This window comes from Euprymna scolopes, chromosome 11 (genome assembly GCF_053919585.1).
Source record: "Euprymna scolopes isolate OS-2025 chromosome 11, ASM5391958v1, whole genome shotgun sequence".
Classification (NCBI taxonomy): Eukaryota; Metazoa; Mollusca; class Cephalopoda; order Sepiida; family Sepiolidae; genus Euprymna; species Euprymna scolopes.
In genome coordinates this window covers 4,543,821-4,557,784 of record NC_136492.1, presented here as the reverse complement: position 1 = coordinate 4,557,784, position 13,964 = coordinate 4,543,821, and the positions used below count along the sequence as shown (strand labels likewise).

The window sequence follows — 13,964 nt, the reverse complement described above, 5'->3', positions numbered from 1 at the left end:
TGCTGCAGACTGTTTTCCTCCCACCTACAGCTTTGGTTTTTCTATTTTTTTACTTTTAACGGGGGTCTTTTCAAGTTCTTTCAAAGTTCAATTTTTTTTCCAATTTTGGACCCCATAGCAGCTATTTTTAATTTTTTAATTTTAATGGTTATTTTTAATGGCTATTTTTAATGGCTAAAGACCAAATTGAATTTGTTTCATGGATCCGAATCACCTGTATAACATGTTTCAAGTCTGTAGACCAAAAATTGGCAGAGCAGTTTGGAAAAGACCTTTCCTCAGACAAACAGACAAACAGACAGACAAACAAGGTCACTTTTATGCATAGACTACCAGTTCAGTCTGTCTTTGCTCAAACCCTATGTACTGTTCATAACTTTATGTTCATATATATATATATATATTAAAATGTTTGACTCATGTCTAGGTAACCTACAACTAAAATTTCAAGTGTTTAGACTCAAAATTGGCGGAGGAGTTGGGTAAAGTCTGCAAAGGTCAACTCTGTAAACTTTGGAAGACAAAATTTCGCCCAAAAACTGAATAAAAAACTTGCTGCATGTCTGAATACATTTTATGTAAAATTTCAAATTTTTAAACCCAAAATTGGCTGAATAGTTTACTAGAGATCGCAAAGATCAAATCTTTTGAACTTTGAACCTTTCGCAGCCAAATTTTTGTCCAAAAACCGATTAAAAATCTTGCCCTATGTCTGAATACACTTTATATCAAATTTCAAATGTTTACACTAAAAATTGGCTCAGTAATTTGGTAGAGACCGCAGAGGTCAATTTTTTTAACTTTGACCCCAATTATGACCTCTTAACATTTATTTTCTTAGGCTCAAATCAAATTAAAAAGTTTGATCCATGTCCAAGTAACCTACCTATAAAATTTCAAGTGTTTAGACCCAAAATTGTCAGAGGAGTTTGGTAGAGTTTTCAAAGGTCAAATCGGTATAACTTTGACCACTTTACAGCCAAATTTCTGGCCGAAAATTGATTAAAAAAATGTTCCCAAATCTCAATACCCCTTATGTCAAATCTCGAGTCTTTAGACTGAAAATTGACAGAGTAGTTTGGTAGGAAAATGTACATACACAGACAGACACAAAGACAGACAATTTCACTTTTATAGATATAATAGTATGGGTGCCCGGCGTTGCCTGGGTGTTTGGAGGTGTATGTTGAGTAAAAAAAAAGTGGTAATAGGAAGGAAGGCTCGAACCTGTACCGCAAAGGAGGAAAAGAACGGGGGAAAAAAAAACTAACGCATTTGCTGTTACGACCACCGCCAAACCGGAAGTGACGTAGGTTTTAATTAAGGCTAGAAATCGAAGGAGAGGATGACGTTCAAAAATATCGGTGAAAAAAAGCGACCCGAACCCTGTAGAAAAGTGGCCAGTTGAAGGTGAAGATATTAATGTTTTTAGCCAATTTTTCGATATTTGTCGTCTGAAAGGTCGAACTTCAAAACAAAAAAAAATTCGTTGCCTCTATCGAAAGTTTTAGGCAGACATGCAAACATACATACATATATACATTTATATATTGATAACTCAAATTTTCGACCCAAACCGATTAAAAAGCTTGCCCTATCTCTGAATACCCTTTATGTAAAATTTCAAATGTTTAGACCCGAAATTATCTGAGTAATTTGGTAGAGACCAGAGAGGTCAATTTTTTTTTAACTTTGACCCCTAATATGACCCCTTACCATTTATTGTTTTGGGCTCAAATCAAGTCATTAAGTTAGATCCATGTCCAAGGTACCTATATCTAAAATTTCAAGTGTTTAGACCCAAAATTGGCGAAGGGGTTTGGTAGAGTTCTCAATGGTCAAATCGTTGAACTTTGACCCTTTAACAGCCAAATGTCTGGCCGAAAACGAATTACAAAGATTTTCCCAAATTTCACTGCCTGTGTCTGCAGACTAAAAATTGACAGTTATTGCGTTGAAAAATGTACACACATAGAGACATACCCAGACACCTTCACTTTTATAGATAGACTAGCATGCGTGCCCGGCGTTGACCGGATGTTTGGAAGTTTATACTGAGCAAAACAACCCCCCCCCAAAAAAAAAAAAAAGAAACTGCAACTTTTTTTTAGCTTTGACTCCTATTATGACCCCTTAACATTTATTGTTTTGGGCTCAAATAAAGTTATTAAGTTAGATCCATGTCCAAGGAACCTATATCTAAAATTTCAAGTGTTTAGGCCCAAAATTGGCGGAGAAGTTTGGTAGAGTTCTCCAAGGTCAAATCGTTGAACTTTGACCCTTTAACAGCCAAATTTCTGGCCAAAAACCGATCACAAAGATTTTCCCAAATCTTAGTACCCTATATATCAAATTTTGAGTCTGTAGACTAAAAATTGACAGAGTCATTGCGTAGGGAAATGTACACACACAGACGCACAGACACACAGACACGTTCAGTTTTATAGATAGATAGATAGATAGATAGATAGATAGATAGATAGATAGATTGATAGTCTAATAGATTAAACAAAACTATATACGTATACATAAATATATATGGAAACAATTTTTTGTTTACTGTAAAGATTTTACGCAAATATTATGCAAGTATAAATCATGTAGAATATCTGCATGAATATAATTACACGGAATAGTTAACTCTAGATGATCATTCCATAAGAAAACAAAAACAAAACTAATAATGAATGTTTAAAAGAATATGCAAATTATCTAGATCTTTTGCTAGAGAATGCATTTCCACAACCCATATATAACAAAATTGTATTTTCTTTTTAAATAACTAGAAAAGAGGCTTGCCTTTCTTCCATTGTTCTTGGTTTTCGGGCTGGGATCAAAGTGTAGTATCTGTTCCGGCAGATACTGCAGCTATGACTAGCAAAGACCAGATGTGGGGGCAACCCCACATGCCTGACCATTAACCAGCTCCCATTTCCCACCTCTCGGGAGCTGGTCCCCTTTTCCCTTCCCCCTCCCTTCACTCCTCACATTAAAAATCGGCCTTGTGCCTAATTTGCTCGGTGGGGGAGCAAATAAACACCATCTGTTCCGGCAGATACTGCAAGCAAAGACCATATGTGGGGGGTAACCCCACATATAAGACCTTGGTCAATGTAGGGGAAACCTTTCATACCAATTGTCACTATCTAGCTCCCCTACTCCCCGGGAGTTGGTCACCATTTCCCCTTCACTCCTCACATTAAAAATCGGCCTTGTGCCTAATTTGCTCGGTGGGGGAGCAAATAAATACCTCAAAGTGTAGTATCTGTTCTTCAGATGCTGCACTTAAGATAATTTGTCCCAGTCAATGGAGGGGAAACCCTCTATACTGGGACAATTATTATTTTTGGTAACCAGAGTGCCCCTTTTTGCCTACTTTTAGGGGAGCTGGTTTTTATCCCACATTAAAAACGGCCTTGTGCCTAATTTGCTTTGGTGGGGAAGCAAATAAATACATTAAATAGAAAAGATGTTTTTTTTTTAATATGAATATCAATACAAACAAAAATAACGAATTTATAGATAGATAGATATGTGTGTGTGTGTGTGTGTGTGTGTGTGTGTGTGTGTGTGTGTGTGTGTGTGTGTCGGCAAGATTTTGTATTCCTATTTGCATAACTCTTTCCGAACGTTTGTGTCAATGAAACTTGATGACTCTTTACTTCATATCAAACAATACCGATAGAATGGATATCAATGCAGCGTGCTTACTACAAAATGGCGATCAAACAACGCTACAGTAACTTATATAAGTTAGTTATGTTTTACGTTTGTTCGTCTTGAATGTCAATTATCGATTTCTAATCTACCGTGTACGTGTGGCAAAATGAAGAAGCTCCCTGATGGGGTGGAGGTGGCTTCTACATTATACCTAACTTGTACCTGCCTATGCTCGTGGGGAGGCAAGAAAGAAATGCGTTATTACTGAAACAAAAAAAACATGGCGGCTTCAGTAGCGGTTGTCAATCACATATGATTTGAGCCAAGATTGACAGTTGTTTATAAAATTCAACTAGATGGCTGACATGTGAAGTTGAGATAAGTTAGACAAAACAGAGGTATGAATCAAGATGATGAATGACGTCACGTTTTTCGAGCTAAGAGAAAACAAAGGTTTTCTAATCAGTTTTCTGTGACAGTATGTATGAAACACATTGCCGATAACAATGTAGAAAACTTTGAATATCGCTAAGAGTGAAATAACTCCCAAAGATATGTTCGCATGCAACCCAAACATTAAAGTAAGAAGACAAATCAAATGATTAATTAGTTAAGAGAAAGTTAAAGTCTCTCTCCTCTGTGAGCCAATTCTCTCCAAAAATAAAACTTTTAAGGAATTTCCAGTTCAAGTTTGTAGAGGCAAGGAACAACTGTTCCAAACACGATCGCTCTCACGCTTTCTTGCTCTCTTTCTCTCTCTCTCTCTCTCTCTCTCTCTCTTTCTCTCTCTCTCTCTCTTTATATTTCTCTTTCTCGTTTTTCTCTCTCCCATTTTCTTTTTCTCCCATGCTCTCTCTTTCTCTCTCTATCTTTCTCGCCCTCTTTCTTTGTATCTTTCTTTCTTTATTTATTTATTTTTCTTTCTCTCTTTCTATGTCTCAATGAATCTCTCTTTTGGGAGAGCTAGGGGTTTACGTTATTAAACCTTATACCTAACTTGTTACTGACTGTACTCGAGGAGAGGGGAGAAAAATGCGTTATTATTGGAGGAAAAAAACATGACGGCTTCAATAACGGTTGTCAATCACGTATGATTTGAGCCAAGATTGACAGTTGTTTATAAAATTCAACTAAGTCAAAACGATCTGAGACACCACATTCGACAGGTCAAACCCAAAAGAACTCGTCATTGAAGTCTACAAAAATGAAACAATATTTAAATGTTTATGTATGAATGTCTCTCTTTCTCTCTTTTTTCTCTCTTTCTCTCTTTTTTAATGAAGAAAGAAAAGAGAATTGAATTATAATTGTATTCTTTTAAACAGTTGAGGCTTGGATCTCAACAGGCCTTTTTTTTATTGCATTTTCACCCCAAACGCACTTTGATGTAAGGGGCTACTATTGGGGACATAATTGCAGGGATACTATGTAGGGAGTTGAGCAACAAGATGTCTGTTTACATTATACTTGAACTTATGCATGTCAGTACAGTCGGAGAAGCAGAGATCTGGAAAGGAATTCCAAAGTCTAGTGGTTCTGGGGAAAAAAACTATTAGACAGGAAGGATTTCTGGCATACTGTGGGGGTATTTACGTCAAGGGGATACAAGAGCTTGTAACTAAGAGCACCTACCTTTAAAATACTCGTAAAACAGGCAGAGGGATGCAACATTTCGTTTTTGGGACAGAGGCTGAAGCCTAGCTGACAGTGTATAACCTATTAGGCTGACGATTCTCTTTTGAACTCTGTCCAGAAGTTTTACGTTGAGGGGGCACAAGTGCTTGCAGTTCGTCAAAGCATTCACCGTTAAAGTACTTGTAGAACAGGCAGAGGGATGCAACATGCGTTATTATTGGAGGAAAAAACATAACGGCTTCAATAACGGTTGTCAATCACGTATGATTTGAGCCAAGATTGACAGTTGTTTATAAAATTAAACTAAGTCAAACCGATCTGAGACACCACATTCGACAGGTCAACCCCAAAAGAACTCGTCATTGAAGTCTACAAAAATTAAACAATATTCAAATGTTTATGTATGAATGCCTCTCTTTCTCTCTTTTTTAATGAAGAAAGAAAAGAGAATTGAATTATAATTGTATTCTTTTAAACAGTTGAGGCTGAAACTCCGAATGCGACGGACACATAGTAGTTTGGCAGCGACGCCATTAGTGGAATGCGTCGGGTTTCAGCAAATCTTAACTAAATATGCTCCTCCAGTGTTAAATAAAATAATTATTCAGGGTATTTATTTCCGTGTTAGAAGCATTGATTGAATTTGAATTTGAATTTTAAACTGAAATACGAATGAAATACGTTTGAAAGTTGAATTACAACGCACTATTACGAAAATAAACTTGTTTAAAATTAATATATTTCAGAGTTATATTCCTCCGTTAGAATCAAATTTTTCTTTCTTTTTTCCTCACCATGATGTCAAATTGAAAATAAAACGTTAATAGAGAGTCTGTGTGCTGTTATCTGAAGTGTTGTTTTTGAAATGCCGGGAGAATGCGTTTGGCAACGCCATTTAAATTTCAGGGTAGTATTTTCTGACGAAGAAGTATAACTCCAAAATATATTAATTTAAACAAGTAAATACTTGTTTATTTGCATAATATTGCGTTGTAATTCGGTTTTCAAACGTATTTCATACGTATTTCAATAAAAAAAATTATATTTTTAGGGAAAAATGCTTTTGTTCGCTGTCGTGTACAAGCATTAGTTTTCAGAAACAGAGAATACTACCAGGCCGCCCGGCGTTGCCAGGTCGTAAAATGCACTTAAATATGATAATTTAATTTATACAGATTTCGTATTTATTATCATTATAGAGCCAATCCGCAATTGATTATTATATTGTACCAATATATAGTAATGATTTCAAAAGTTTTAAAAAAAAATGACTTCAGTGCCATCGGCTAGTATCGAAACCAAAATATTAAGCGCTATAACCTTATTCGTTACCGTCTGAGCTATCGATAGATGAATAAAAAAAAGAAATGTTTTTTTAAATTAACCAACTTTAAACTATTAATGTATATTTGTACATAATCTTCATAATTCTTTTTACGAGCGACCACGCGTCTCACCTTATTCTAACTTTTCAAATGACAACATACCACGAAGAACAAAAAAAAAACACAAACTTTTTCTATCCTGAAGAAGGTGCTATGCTCGCCGAAAATTTATTCTTAAAAAAAAATAAATATTTGCTTATTTTTACATCTACGTAGAATTGGCTTCTTAAATTTACGTTTTCAATTTAATTTTAAACAACGTTTTTATCACAGAGAAAAAAATCTTCGCATATATATATATATATATATATATATATATATATATATATATATATATATATATATATATATATATATATATATGAATGGAAATGTATAAAAAAGAATACGAAAAGCATTAAATCTTATAACTTTTCTTTATTCGTTTTCAATTGGTGACGTGCAGGAATACAAAATAATATTATGAAAAGAAATTAAAAAACTTTTTTTATAAGTACATATTTTCGACCGATCCTTCAGTCTTCATCGGTGTGTATATATATATATATATATATATATATATATATATATATATATATATATATATATATAGAGAGAGAGAGAGAGAGAGAGAGAGAGAGAGAGAGAGAGGGAGAGAGAGAGATGTTATTTGCTTTTGTTTTTGCGATACGTTTGAATGAATTCAATTATTTACGAAAGTGCATTTTTACCTAAATGTGAGTTGGTAATACTTTTCCCTTTAACCAATTTGGTACCCCCAAATGGGGAGCGGCATATATATTGTTTTTAAAATATAATTATCCACTGACACGTGTTTCATATATATATATATATATATATATATATATATATATATATATATATATATATATATATATATATATGAAAATAGATGACTGCCGGAAACAAACACGCGATTTTGAGTCTTCTATTAACTTATTTTCTTCTTGTAACATGATATTGTCATTGGGTTTTCATTCTAAGCAAAGAAATTTTAATTTTCTGAAGAGTATATGCACGAAGAGAGATGGTATTGAGATAATAATAAATGTTTGTTTCTGCATCACGAAACAGACCTGAAAAACTGTACCGAAAGTTTAACATGCTGGAGGACATGTTTTTGTGGTGGAAACCCATACGTCGAAATTGATGCGAGAGTCCATCAAACAGCGAAACAGTACTGTATGTGGATGACTATACATATATATATATATATTCAATCCCCGAAACAGTGTTTCATGGTAAACAACTGATGATCCCTTGAAAAATAAATTATTATTAGTACTATAGTGAATTCAAGAGAGCAAGTTGATGCAATGATTGCAGATGATTGAATGACTTACTGGTTAAATGGTTTTCTAACGAATGATAAAAAAAAATTTTGCGCGAGCCTTTTCTAGTCTCACACAAAAACACGCGTTCACATTTCAAGCTATATTATTTGTCATATACATACGCGCACACAAACATACGTGCCCACGTCCACACACGTACATATATTTACGTTCGCGTGCATACACTCACATTCACGTGTATATACACACACGCTAACGTACACACATGTACTCACATACAGGCACGCATGGACAACGAAACTTCCCCTTTCAAAGGAAATCGACACATGCGCAAAAGACCATCGGAAACACATATAAAAGCAAGAGCAATAAGCGGCTTCTTCCTTTTAGGACCAGTTTTCTAGCTGTACGGTCTACGGACCGACAGCGTGCCTTTTCGGCATGCGCGCACGCGCGTATCTCACACCACTTGCTACTATGTGGGACAAAAAGCTAACAGACCGTACGTACACTTTATACGCTTTCTATCTCCATAACCTGGATTGACATTTCTCACTCTATCTCCCCTTTCGCTTTGGTCCATCAAAACAGACATGTGCGCGACGCTCTACTGAGCTTAACCCTCTCTTTCTACAGGCCGGCTTGCCACTTCGCGTTTCTCTATTGCATTCCCTTTTCCTTCCACGTGCGTAGTTGTCAATGGCTAAATGAACACGTGTACACCCAAGACTTTCATTTCTCAACAGAAAATAAACGACATGTTTATTTTATTCCAGCATTTGAGTTCTTTGTTTCCTTCATTCAATTCGTTTCATTATTTTTCTTGTAGCGAGTTAGGGTACTTATATCCTAGTCTTCTACAGGTGCAAGTCATTTATAATATTTGCTAATATTTTTCCTCTGAGGAGATGAATAAACACCGAAAACGCATGGGTTAAGGAAATATACATATTAAAATGTATTCTTTGTTTTGCATGCAATAAAAATTCTAGATTTGAAATTTAACCGTTTCAAATCATAAAATTCAAATTACTTAATTATGATATACATATATATATATATATATATATATATATATATATATATATATATATATATATACTTAATTTACTCACATAAAATTAATATACGAAAGTATAAATTTATGCGTAAACTTTAAGTATTTACTTCAAAAGTGCTCACTACGTAGGTAGAGCTAGTTATATATAGATATAACAGTGTGTAATAAATCGTTGTATATACATTTTAAAAGTGCTCAATATTAAGCTTGTCGTTAGTAGAGCTTGTATATGCATGTAGTTTGTTAGGCTTACAATAGTTTAGGGTAGGTGTGTATGCGGATATGTTCATATGACATTTTTTACTGTCGTTTTTGATGGGTAGTATTCTAAGTGAATCTAGTCTTGAACGAGTAGCTTTTCAACATGTATGAGGTTCCAATTAATTTTATTGCCGGCAGGAAAGTAGCTTTTCTATAAATAGAAACTAGTTTTGAGTTTTAATATTCAGCTTTCTTTTTCTTTTTATTAAATTTTAAAGGAATCGAACGATTTTGCAGGTTTTCATATGAAAAAAAAATATTGATTTTTACGTCTTTCAATCAATTTTTTACATTTTTTTTTAAGAAGAAAAAATCTGTTCTTGTAAAAGACATATTTGATGGATGCAAAATTAGATCCTAACCATAATCCTGCCCCCCTCTCTTTTGTTATCTCTCTCTATCTCTCTTTATCTATCTATCTATCTATTTCTCTCTCTTTATCTATCTATCTATCTCTCTTTATCTATCTATCTCTATCTATCTACCTATCTATCTATCTATCTATCTATCTATTTATCTATCTCTATCTATCTATTTATCTATCTATCCATCTATTTACCTCTATCTTTATCTTTATCTATGTATCTATCTATCTATCTACCGTTTTAGTTTTATATTATTAATCCTGCCCCCCTCTCTTTATCTATCTATCTATATCTCTCTTTATCTATCTATCTATTTCTCTCTCTTTATCTATCTATCTATCTATCTCTCTTTATCTATCTATCTCTATCTATCTATCTATCTATCTATCTATCTATTTATCTATCTCTATCTATCTATCTATCCATCTATTTACCTCTATCTTTATCTTTATCTATCTATCTATCTATCTATCTACCGTTTGAGTTTTATATTATCTATAAAGTTGAGGTTTTTCTCGCTCTGACATTGATATTAAAAGCCTACTTTTCAACCTAAAAATTATTAAAACGAACTTCTTAATATACTCATTCATGGATATGCAAGCGACTTCAAAAAGGTTAACTAATTTGCGCATTCTTTTGAAAAAAAAAACTAGCGTTCGTTAATTTATTGTTTATTTTTATGATTTCTTATTAGATTAGTCTGAGTGCCCGGCGTTGCTGTTTAAAGGTGTGTGTGTGTGTTGAGCAAAAAAAAAAAAGGTGGTAGTAGGCAGGCAGGTTTGAACCCGTAGCGCGAAAGAGAAAAAGAACGTAAAAAAAACGTGACGTCTTTGGCTTTGCGTTCATTGCCAAACCGGAAGTGGCGAAGGTTAAAATTAAGGCTAGTCAATCGAAAAAAAGGGGATAACTTACGAAAATATCGGCGAAAAAGGCGACCTCTTCACGTATAAAAGTGCCCAGTTGAGAGTGAAGGAATTAATGTTTTTAGCCAATTTTCGATATTTGTCGTCCGAAGTGTCCAGCTTCAAAACGATACAGATTTCGTGAAAATCCGTCGCCTCTGTCGAAAGATTAGGCAGCCATACATACATACATACATACATGATGATTGCAACGTCTTGTCAGACGAGTGCCACTCCCTCAGACATTTAAAATCCATGAGCCCAAATGTCTGAGGGAGTATCTATACAAATATAATGTTACAGAGTCTTAGTTTTGTACGACAGCTAAGTCTCTCTCTCTCGGTTCAAAATGTTGAGATCCAGCAACAAGCAAGAGCAAGATAGCCAGCAACAAATTAAACTGCAGACCCGCTTAATGCGGGTACTGGTCTTCCGCTTTATGGTTTTTTTAAATCAGAGATTTGCTTCTCCTAGAAAGGTTGCCTTCACCACGGCTTACGGGAGCCCTCTCTACCCCAATACACATATACACACACACAAATATACACGGTGCTAGTTTGCCGTTGACCCAGAAAAAGAGTTCATTCGCCCTTTGGAAGGTCTTGTTTTTAATCCTTCAGGGAGACTAGCCGCCCTCCTCACCAAACAAGTCTGGTGGGGGAACCAGTTTAGTCGCCGGTGACCCGACCATGACACAGGTAGTACTGGGTTACATGATACCAGTAGCATATGACATGACCTGACATACATACATACATACATACATACATACATACATACATCATGATGATTGCTGCATCTTCCCAGATGATTGCCGCTACATTGAGTTCTACCAATCTCATCGTCCATGCCATCTCAGACGACTCTGCACTCCCGCCGCAGATTTCCACATCTTGAAGCAGATGTGACATACAAATTGAGCAATTTCCATTGAGTTGAATTCCTCTGGAGGCTGAAGGATATTCCTATGAACAATCACATGTCTTCCCAAACCATCAGTAGACTTGCAAACTTTGCTGCATGTTAAACAGATCGTTTGGTTCGGACTAATAGGTGCAAAGTTTACCTGAACAGGAGTTTTGTGCGACTTAAGGTGGTTTACGTAGCCAGCTTTTGACAAAAGCACTCGTTCACAAGTGTCGCATTTCCAGCTCTGTGTGTCATAGTTAAGACCATCAATTAAACCTTTGCGAAGCTTTTGCTTCAAATTGTTGTGGGCCTGCTTTCTTTTCTCTAGAGCATCACAACTTTCACGTAGAAGCTTTCTCCACTTCGGCTTTTGAAGAGTAAGTTTTTCCCATGTGTCGATGTCGATTTGTAAGACTTTCAAATTATTCTTTGTAGAGTCCCTGAACCTCTTCCTAGGCTTGTGTTGAGGGCGATTGCCATTTTCCAGCTCCCCGTAAAAATTTGTTTTGGCAGCCTACACTCTTTCATTCGAACTAGGTGGCCAACTCAACGCATGTGAGATCTGATTACAAAGGTCTCAACACTAGAGCAACATGTTCTCACAAGAACTTCAGTATCGGGTACTTGTGCTTGCCAATAACGAGTGTTAGTTGAGCAAAAAAAAAAAGGAAAATCTCTCTCTCTCTCTCTCTCTCTCTCTCTCTCTCTCTCTCTCTCTCTCTCTCTCTCTCTCTCTCTCTCTCTCTCTCTCTCTCTCTCTCTCTCTCTCTTCACAGTCGAAGCTAATAAATCATTCATTTCGTATGAATCAGATGATTCCATTGTTGGCATTAGACACCGGCTACTTACAGGAAAGACTTGCAAACATCCTAAGTGAAAATGTTTCTCTAGCACCAACTGGATTCGAACTTACTGAGTTGTCAGTTTGTGACTTTAACCACTGAGTTATCATCAACTACCAAAAAATAAAAAGAACGGAATAGTCTAATATAAACAAAAGGGAATATCACTACAAGTAGCAGTACTATTTAACGTATTCGGAAAGTAGAAGAAAGCGTGAGAGGAATATAGTGAGCAGAAAGCGACGATTTTCCCTCCTTTTGTTTTATATATATATATATATATATATATATATATATATATATATATATATATATATATGTGTATTTCCCCCTTTTGTTTTTTTATATTTAAAGCGTTTTGTGAACTTACTTTTCAGGCAATCTATCCCAGGCTCAATGGATGATTCAACAGGACACGCTTTTTTTAAACTGTTCTACTCGAAGTGTAACTACTCAAGTAAATTATTGGTGCGTTTGAAGACGATGGCTTCACTAATTGTTCTGCTGTTGTTAAATGCGATCCCGTTTATTGTCGGTGTTTATCTCCACGAGTAAGCAGAGCATGACGAAAAACAATCGTAAAACTACGTGATAATTTTTAGAACAACCGCATGCAACATTACTGACGTCAGCATAGAAGAAGAAGAAGAAGAAGAAGAAGAAGAAGAAGAAGAAGAAGAAGAAGAAGAAGAAGAAGAAGAAAAGGAAGAAAAAGAAAAAGAAGAAAAAAATTGAAGAAAAAAGAAAGAAGAAATAGAAGAAACAAAGAAGAAATAGAAGAAAAGGAACAAAAAAAGAAGAAATAGAAGGAAAAGAAGAAATTGAAGAAGAAGAAAAAGACAGAAAAAAAGAAAAATAGAAGAAAAATTGAAAAACAGAAAGGAAGAAAAGAATTAAAAGAAGAAGAAATAGACAAAAAGAAGAAAAAAAGGAAGAAAAATCAGAAAAAAAGAAAAAGAAGAAAAATTGAAGAAAAGAAGAAGAAAAGAAGAAGAAGAAGAAGAAGAAGAAGAAGAAGAAGAAGAAGAAGAAGAAGAAGAAGAAGAAGAAGGTCAATATATTTGTAGAGTAAATAGTTGTTTTTATTATGCAGTAAAATTACAGAAGAGCAACTCTGGCATAAAATGGACTAATGTTACCACGCGGCACATGCTCAAAACAATACTCGTATATCATCATATCTTATCGCAATAGAAATTAACCCTTCGCATGGCGGTGCTGTTTGCCTCCTTAAGGTCTTCGTTTGAGCAATGAGGACCCAATCAGCAGTTTTCCCTGAGGTGTTGCATCATTTGTACCTCTCCACATGGACATAAAGGTGAGGTGTCTAGGTCCCACTTGTAGAGATTGTCTTTTGTTTTGCCTACTTTGGCTCTAGCTCTATTTAGAGTAACCCAGTTTTTTCTACCAAGGTTTGAACCCTGGGGGAGTGTTTCTTTTGGGTCTGGTAGGGCTTCATTTTTATTCCTGCTGTTATAGTCTCGCCATCGTTCCATCCTATAGGAGGCAGCTTGCTGGGGGCAAGTAGCAAACCTTCACGTGGTGCCCCTGTTAATCTTCTTTGCTACACCACGCATAGAAATAGACCCATCACCAAATACTCGTATATACGCAAGATTAGCGAAACTCCTTGTTCAATCGATTCCA

The 13,964-nt window shown here is 35.3% G+C and overlaps 1 long non-coding RNA gene across 1 annotated transcript in view; it reads right to left on the bottom strand.

The window, feature by feature from the left end:
* The window catches only part of LOC145287747 (uncharacterized), a 119,088-nt gene extending 106,134 nt beyond the window's left edge, over nucleotides 1-12,954 (bottom strand). Inside the window, exon 1 of the long non-coding RNA XR_013869190.1 lies at nucleotides 12,688-12,954. This is a non-coding gene — a long non-coding RNA (uncharacterized LOC145287747). The remainder of the gene's footprint in view (nucleotides 1-12,687) is intronic.
* Nucleotides 12,955-13,964: the final 1,010 nt, after the last annotated feature.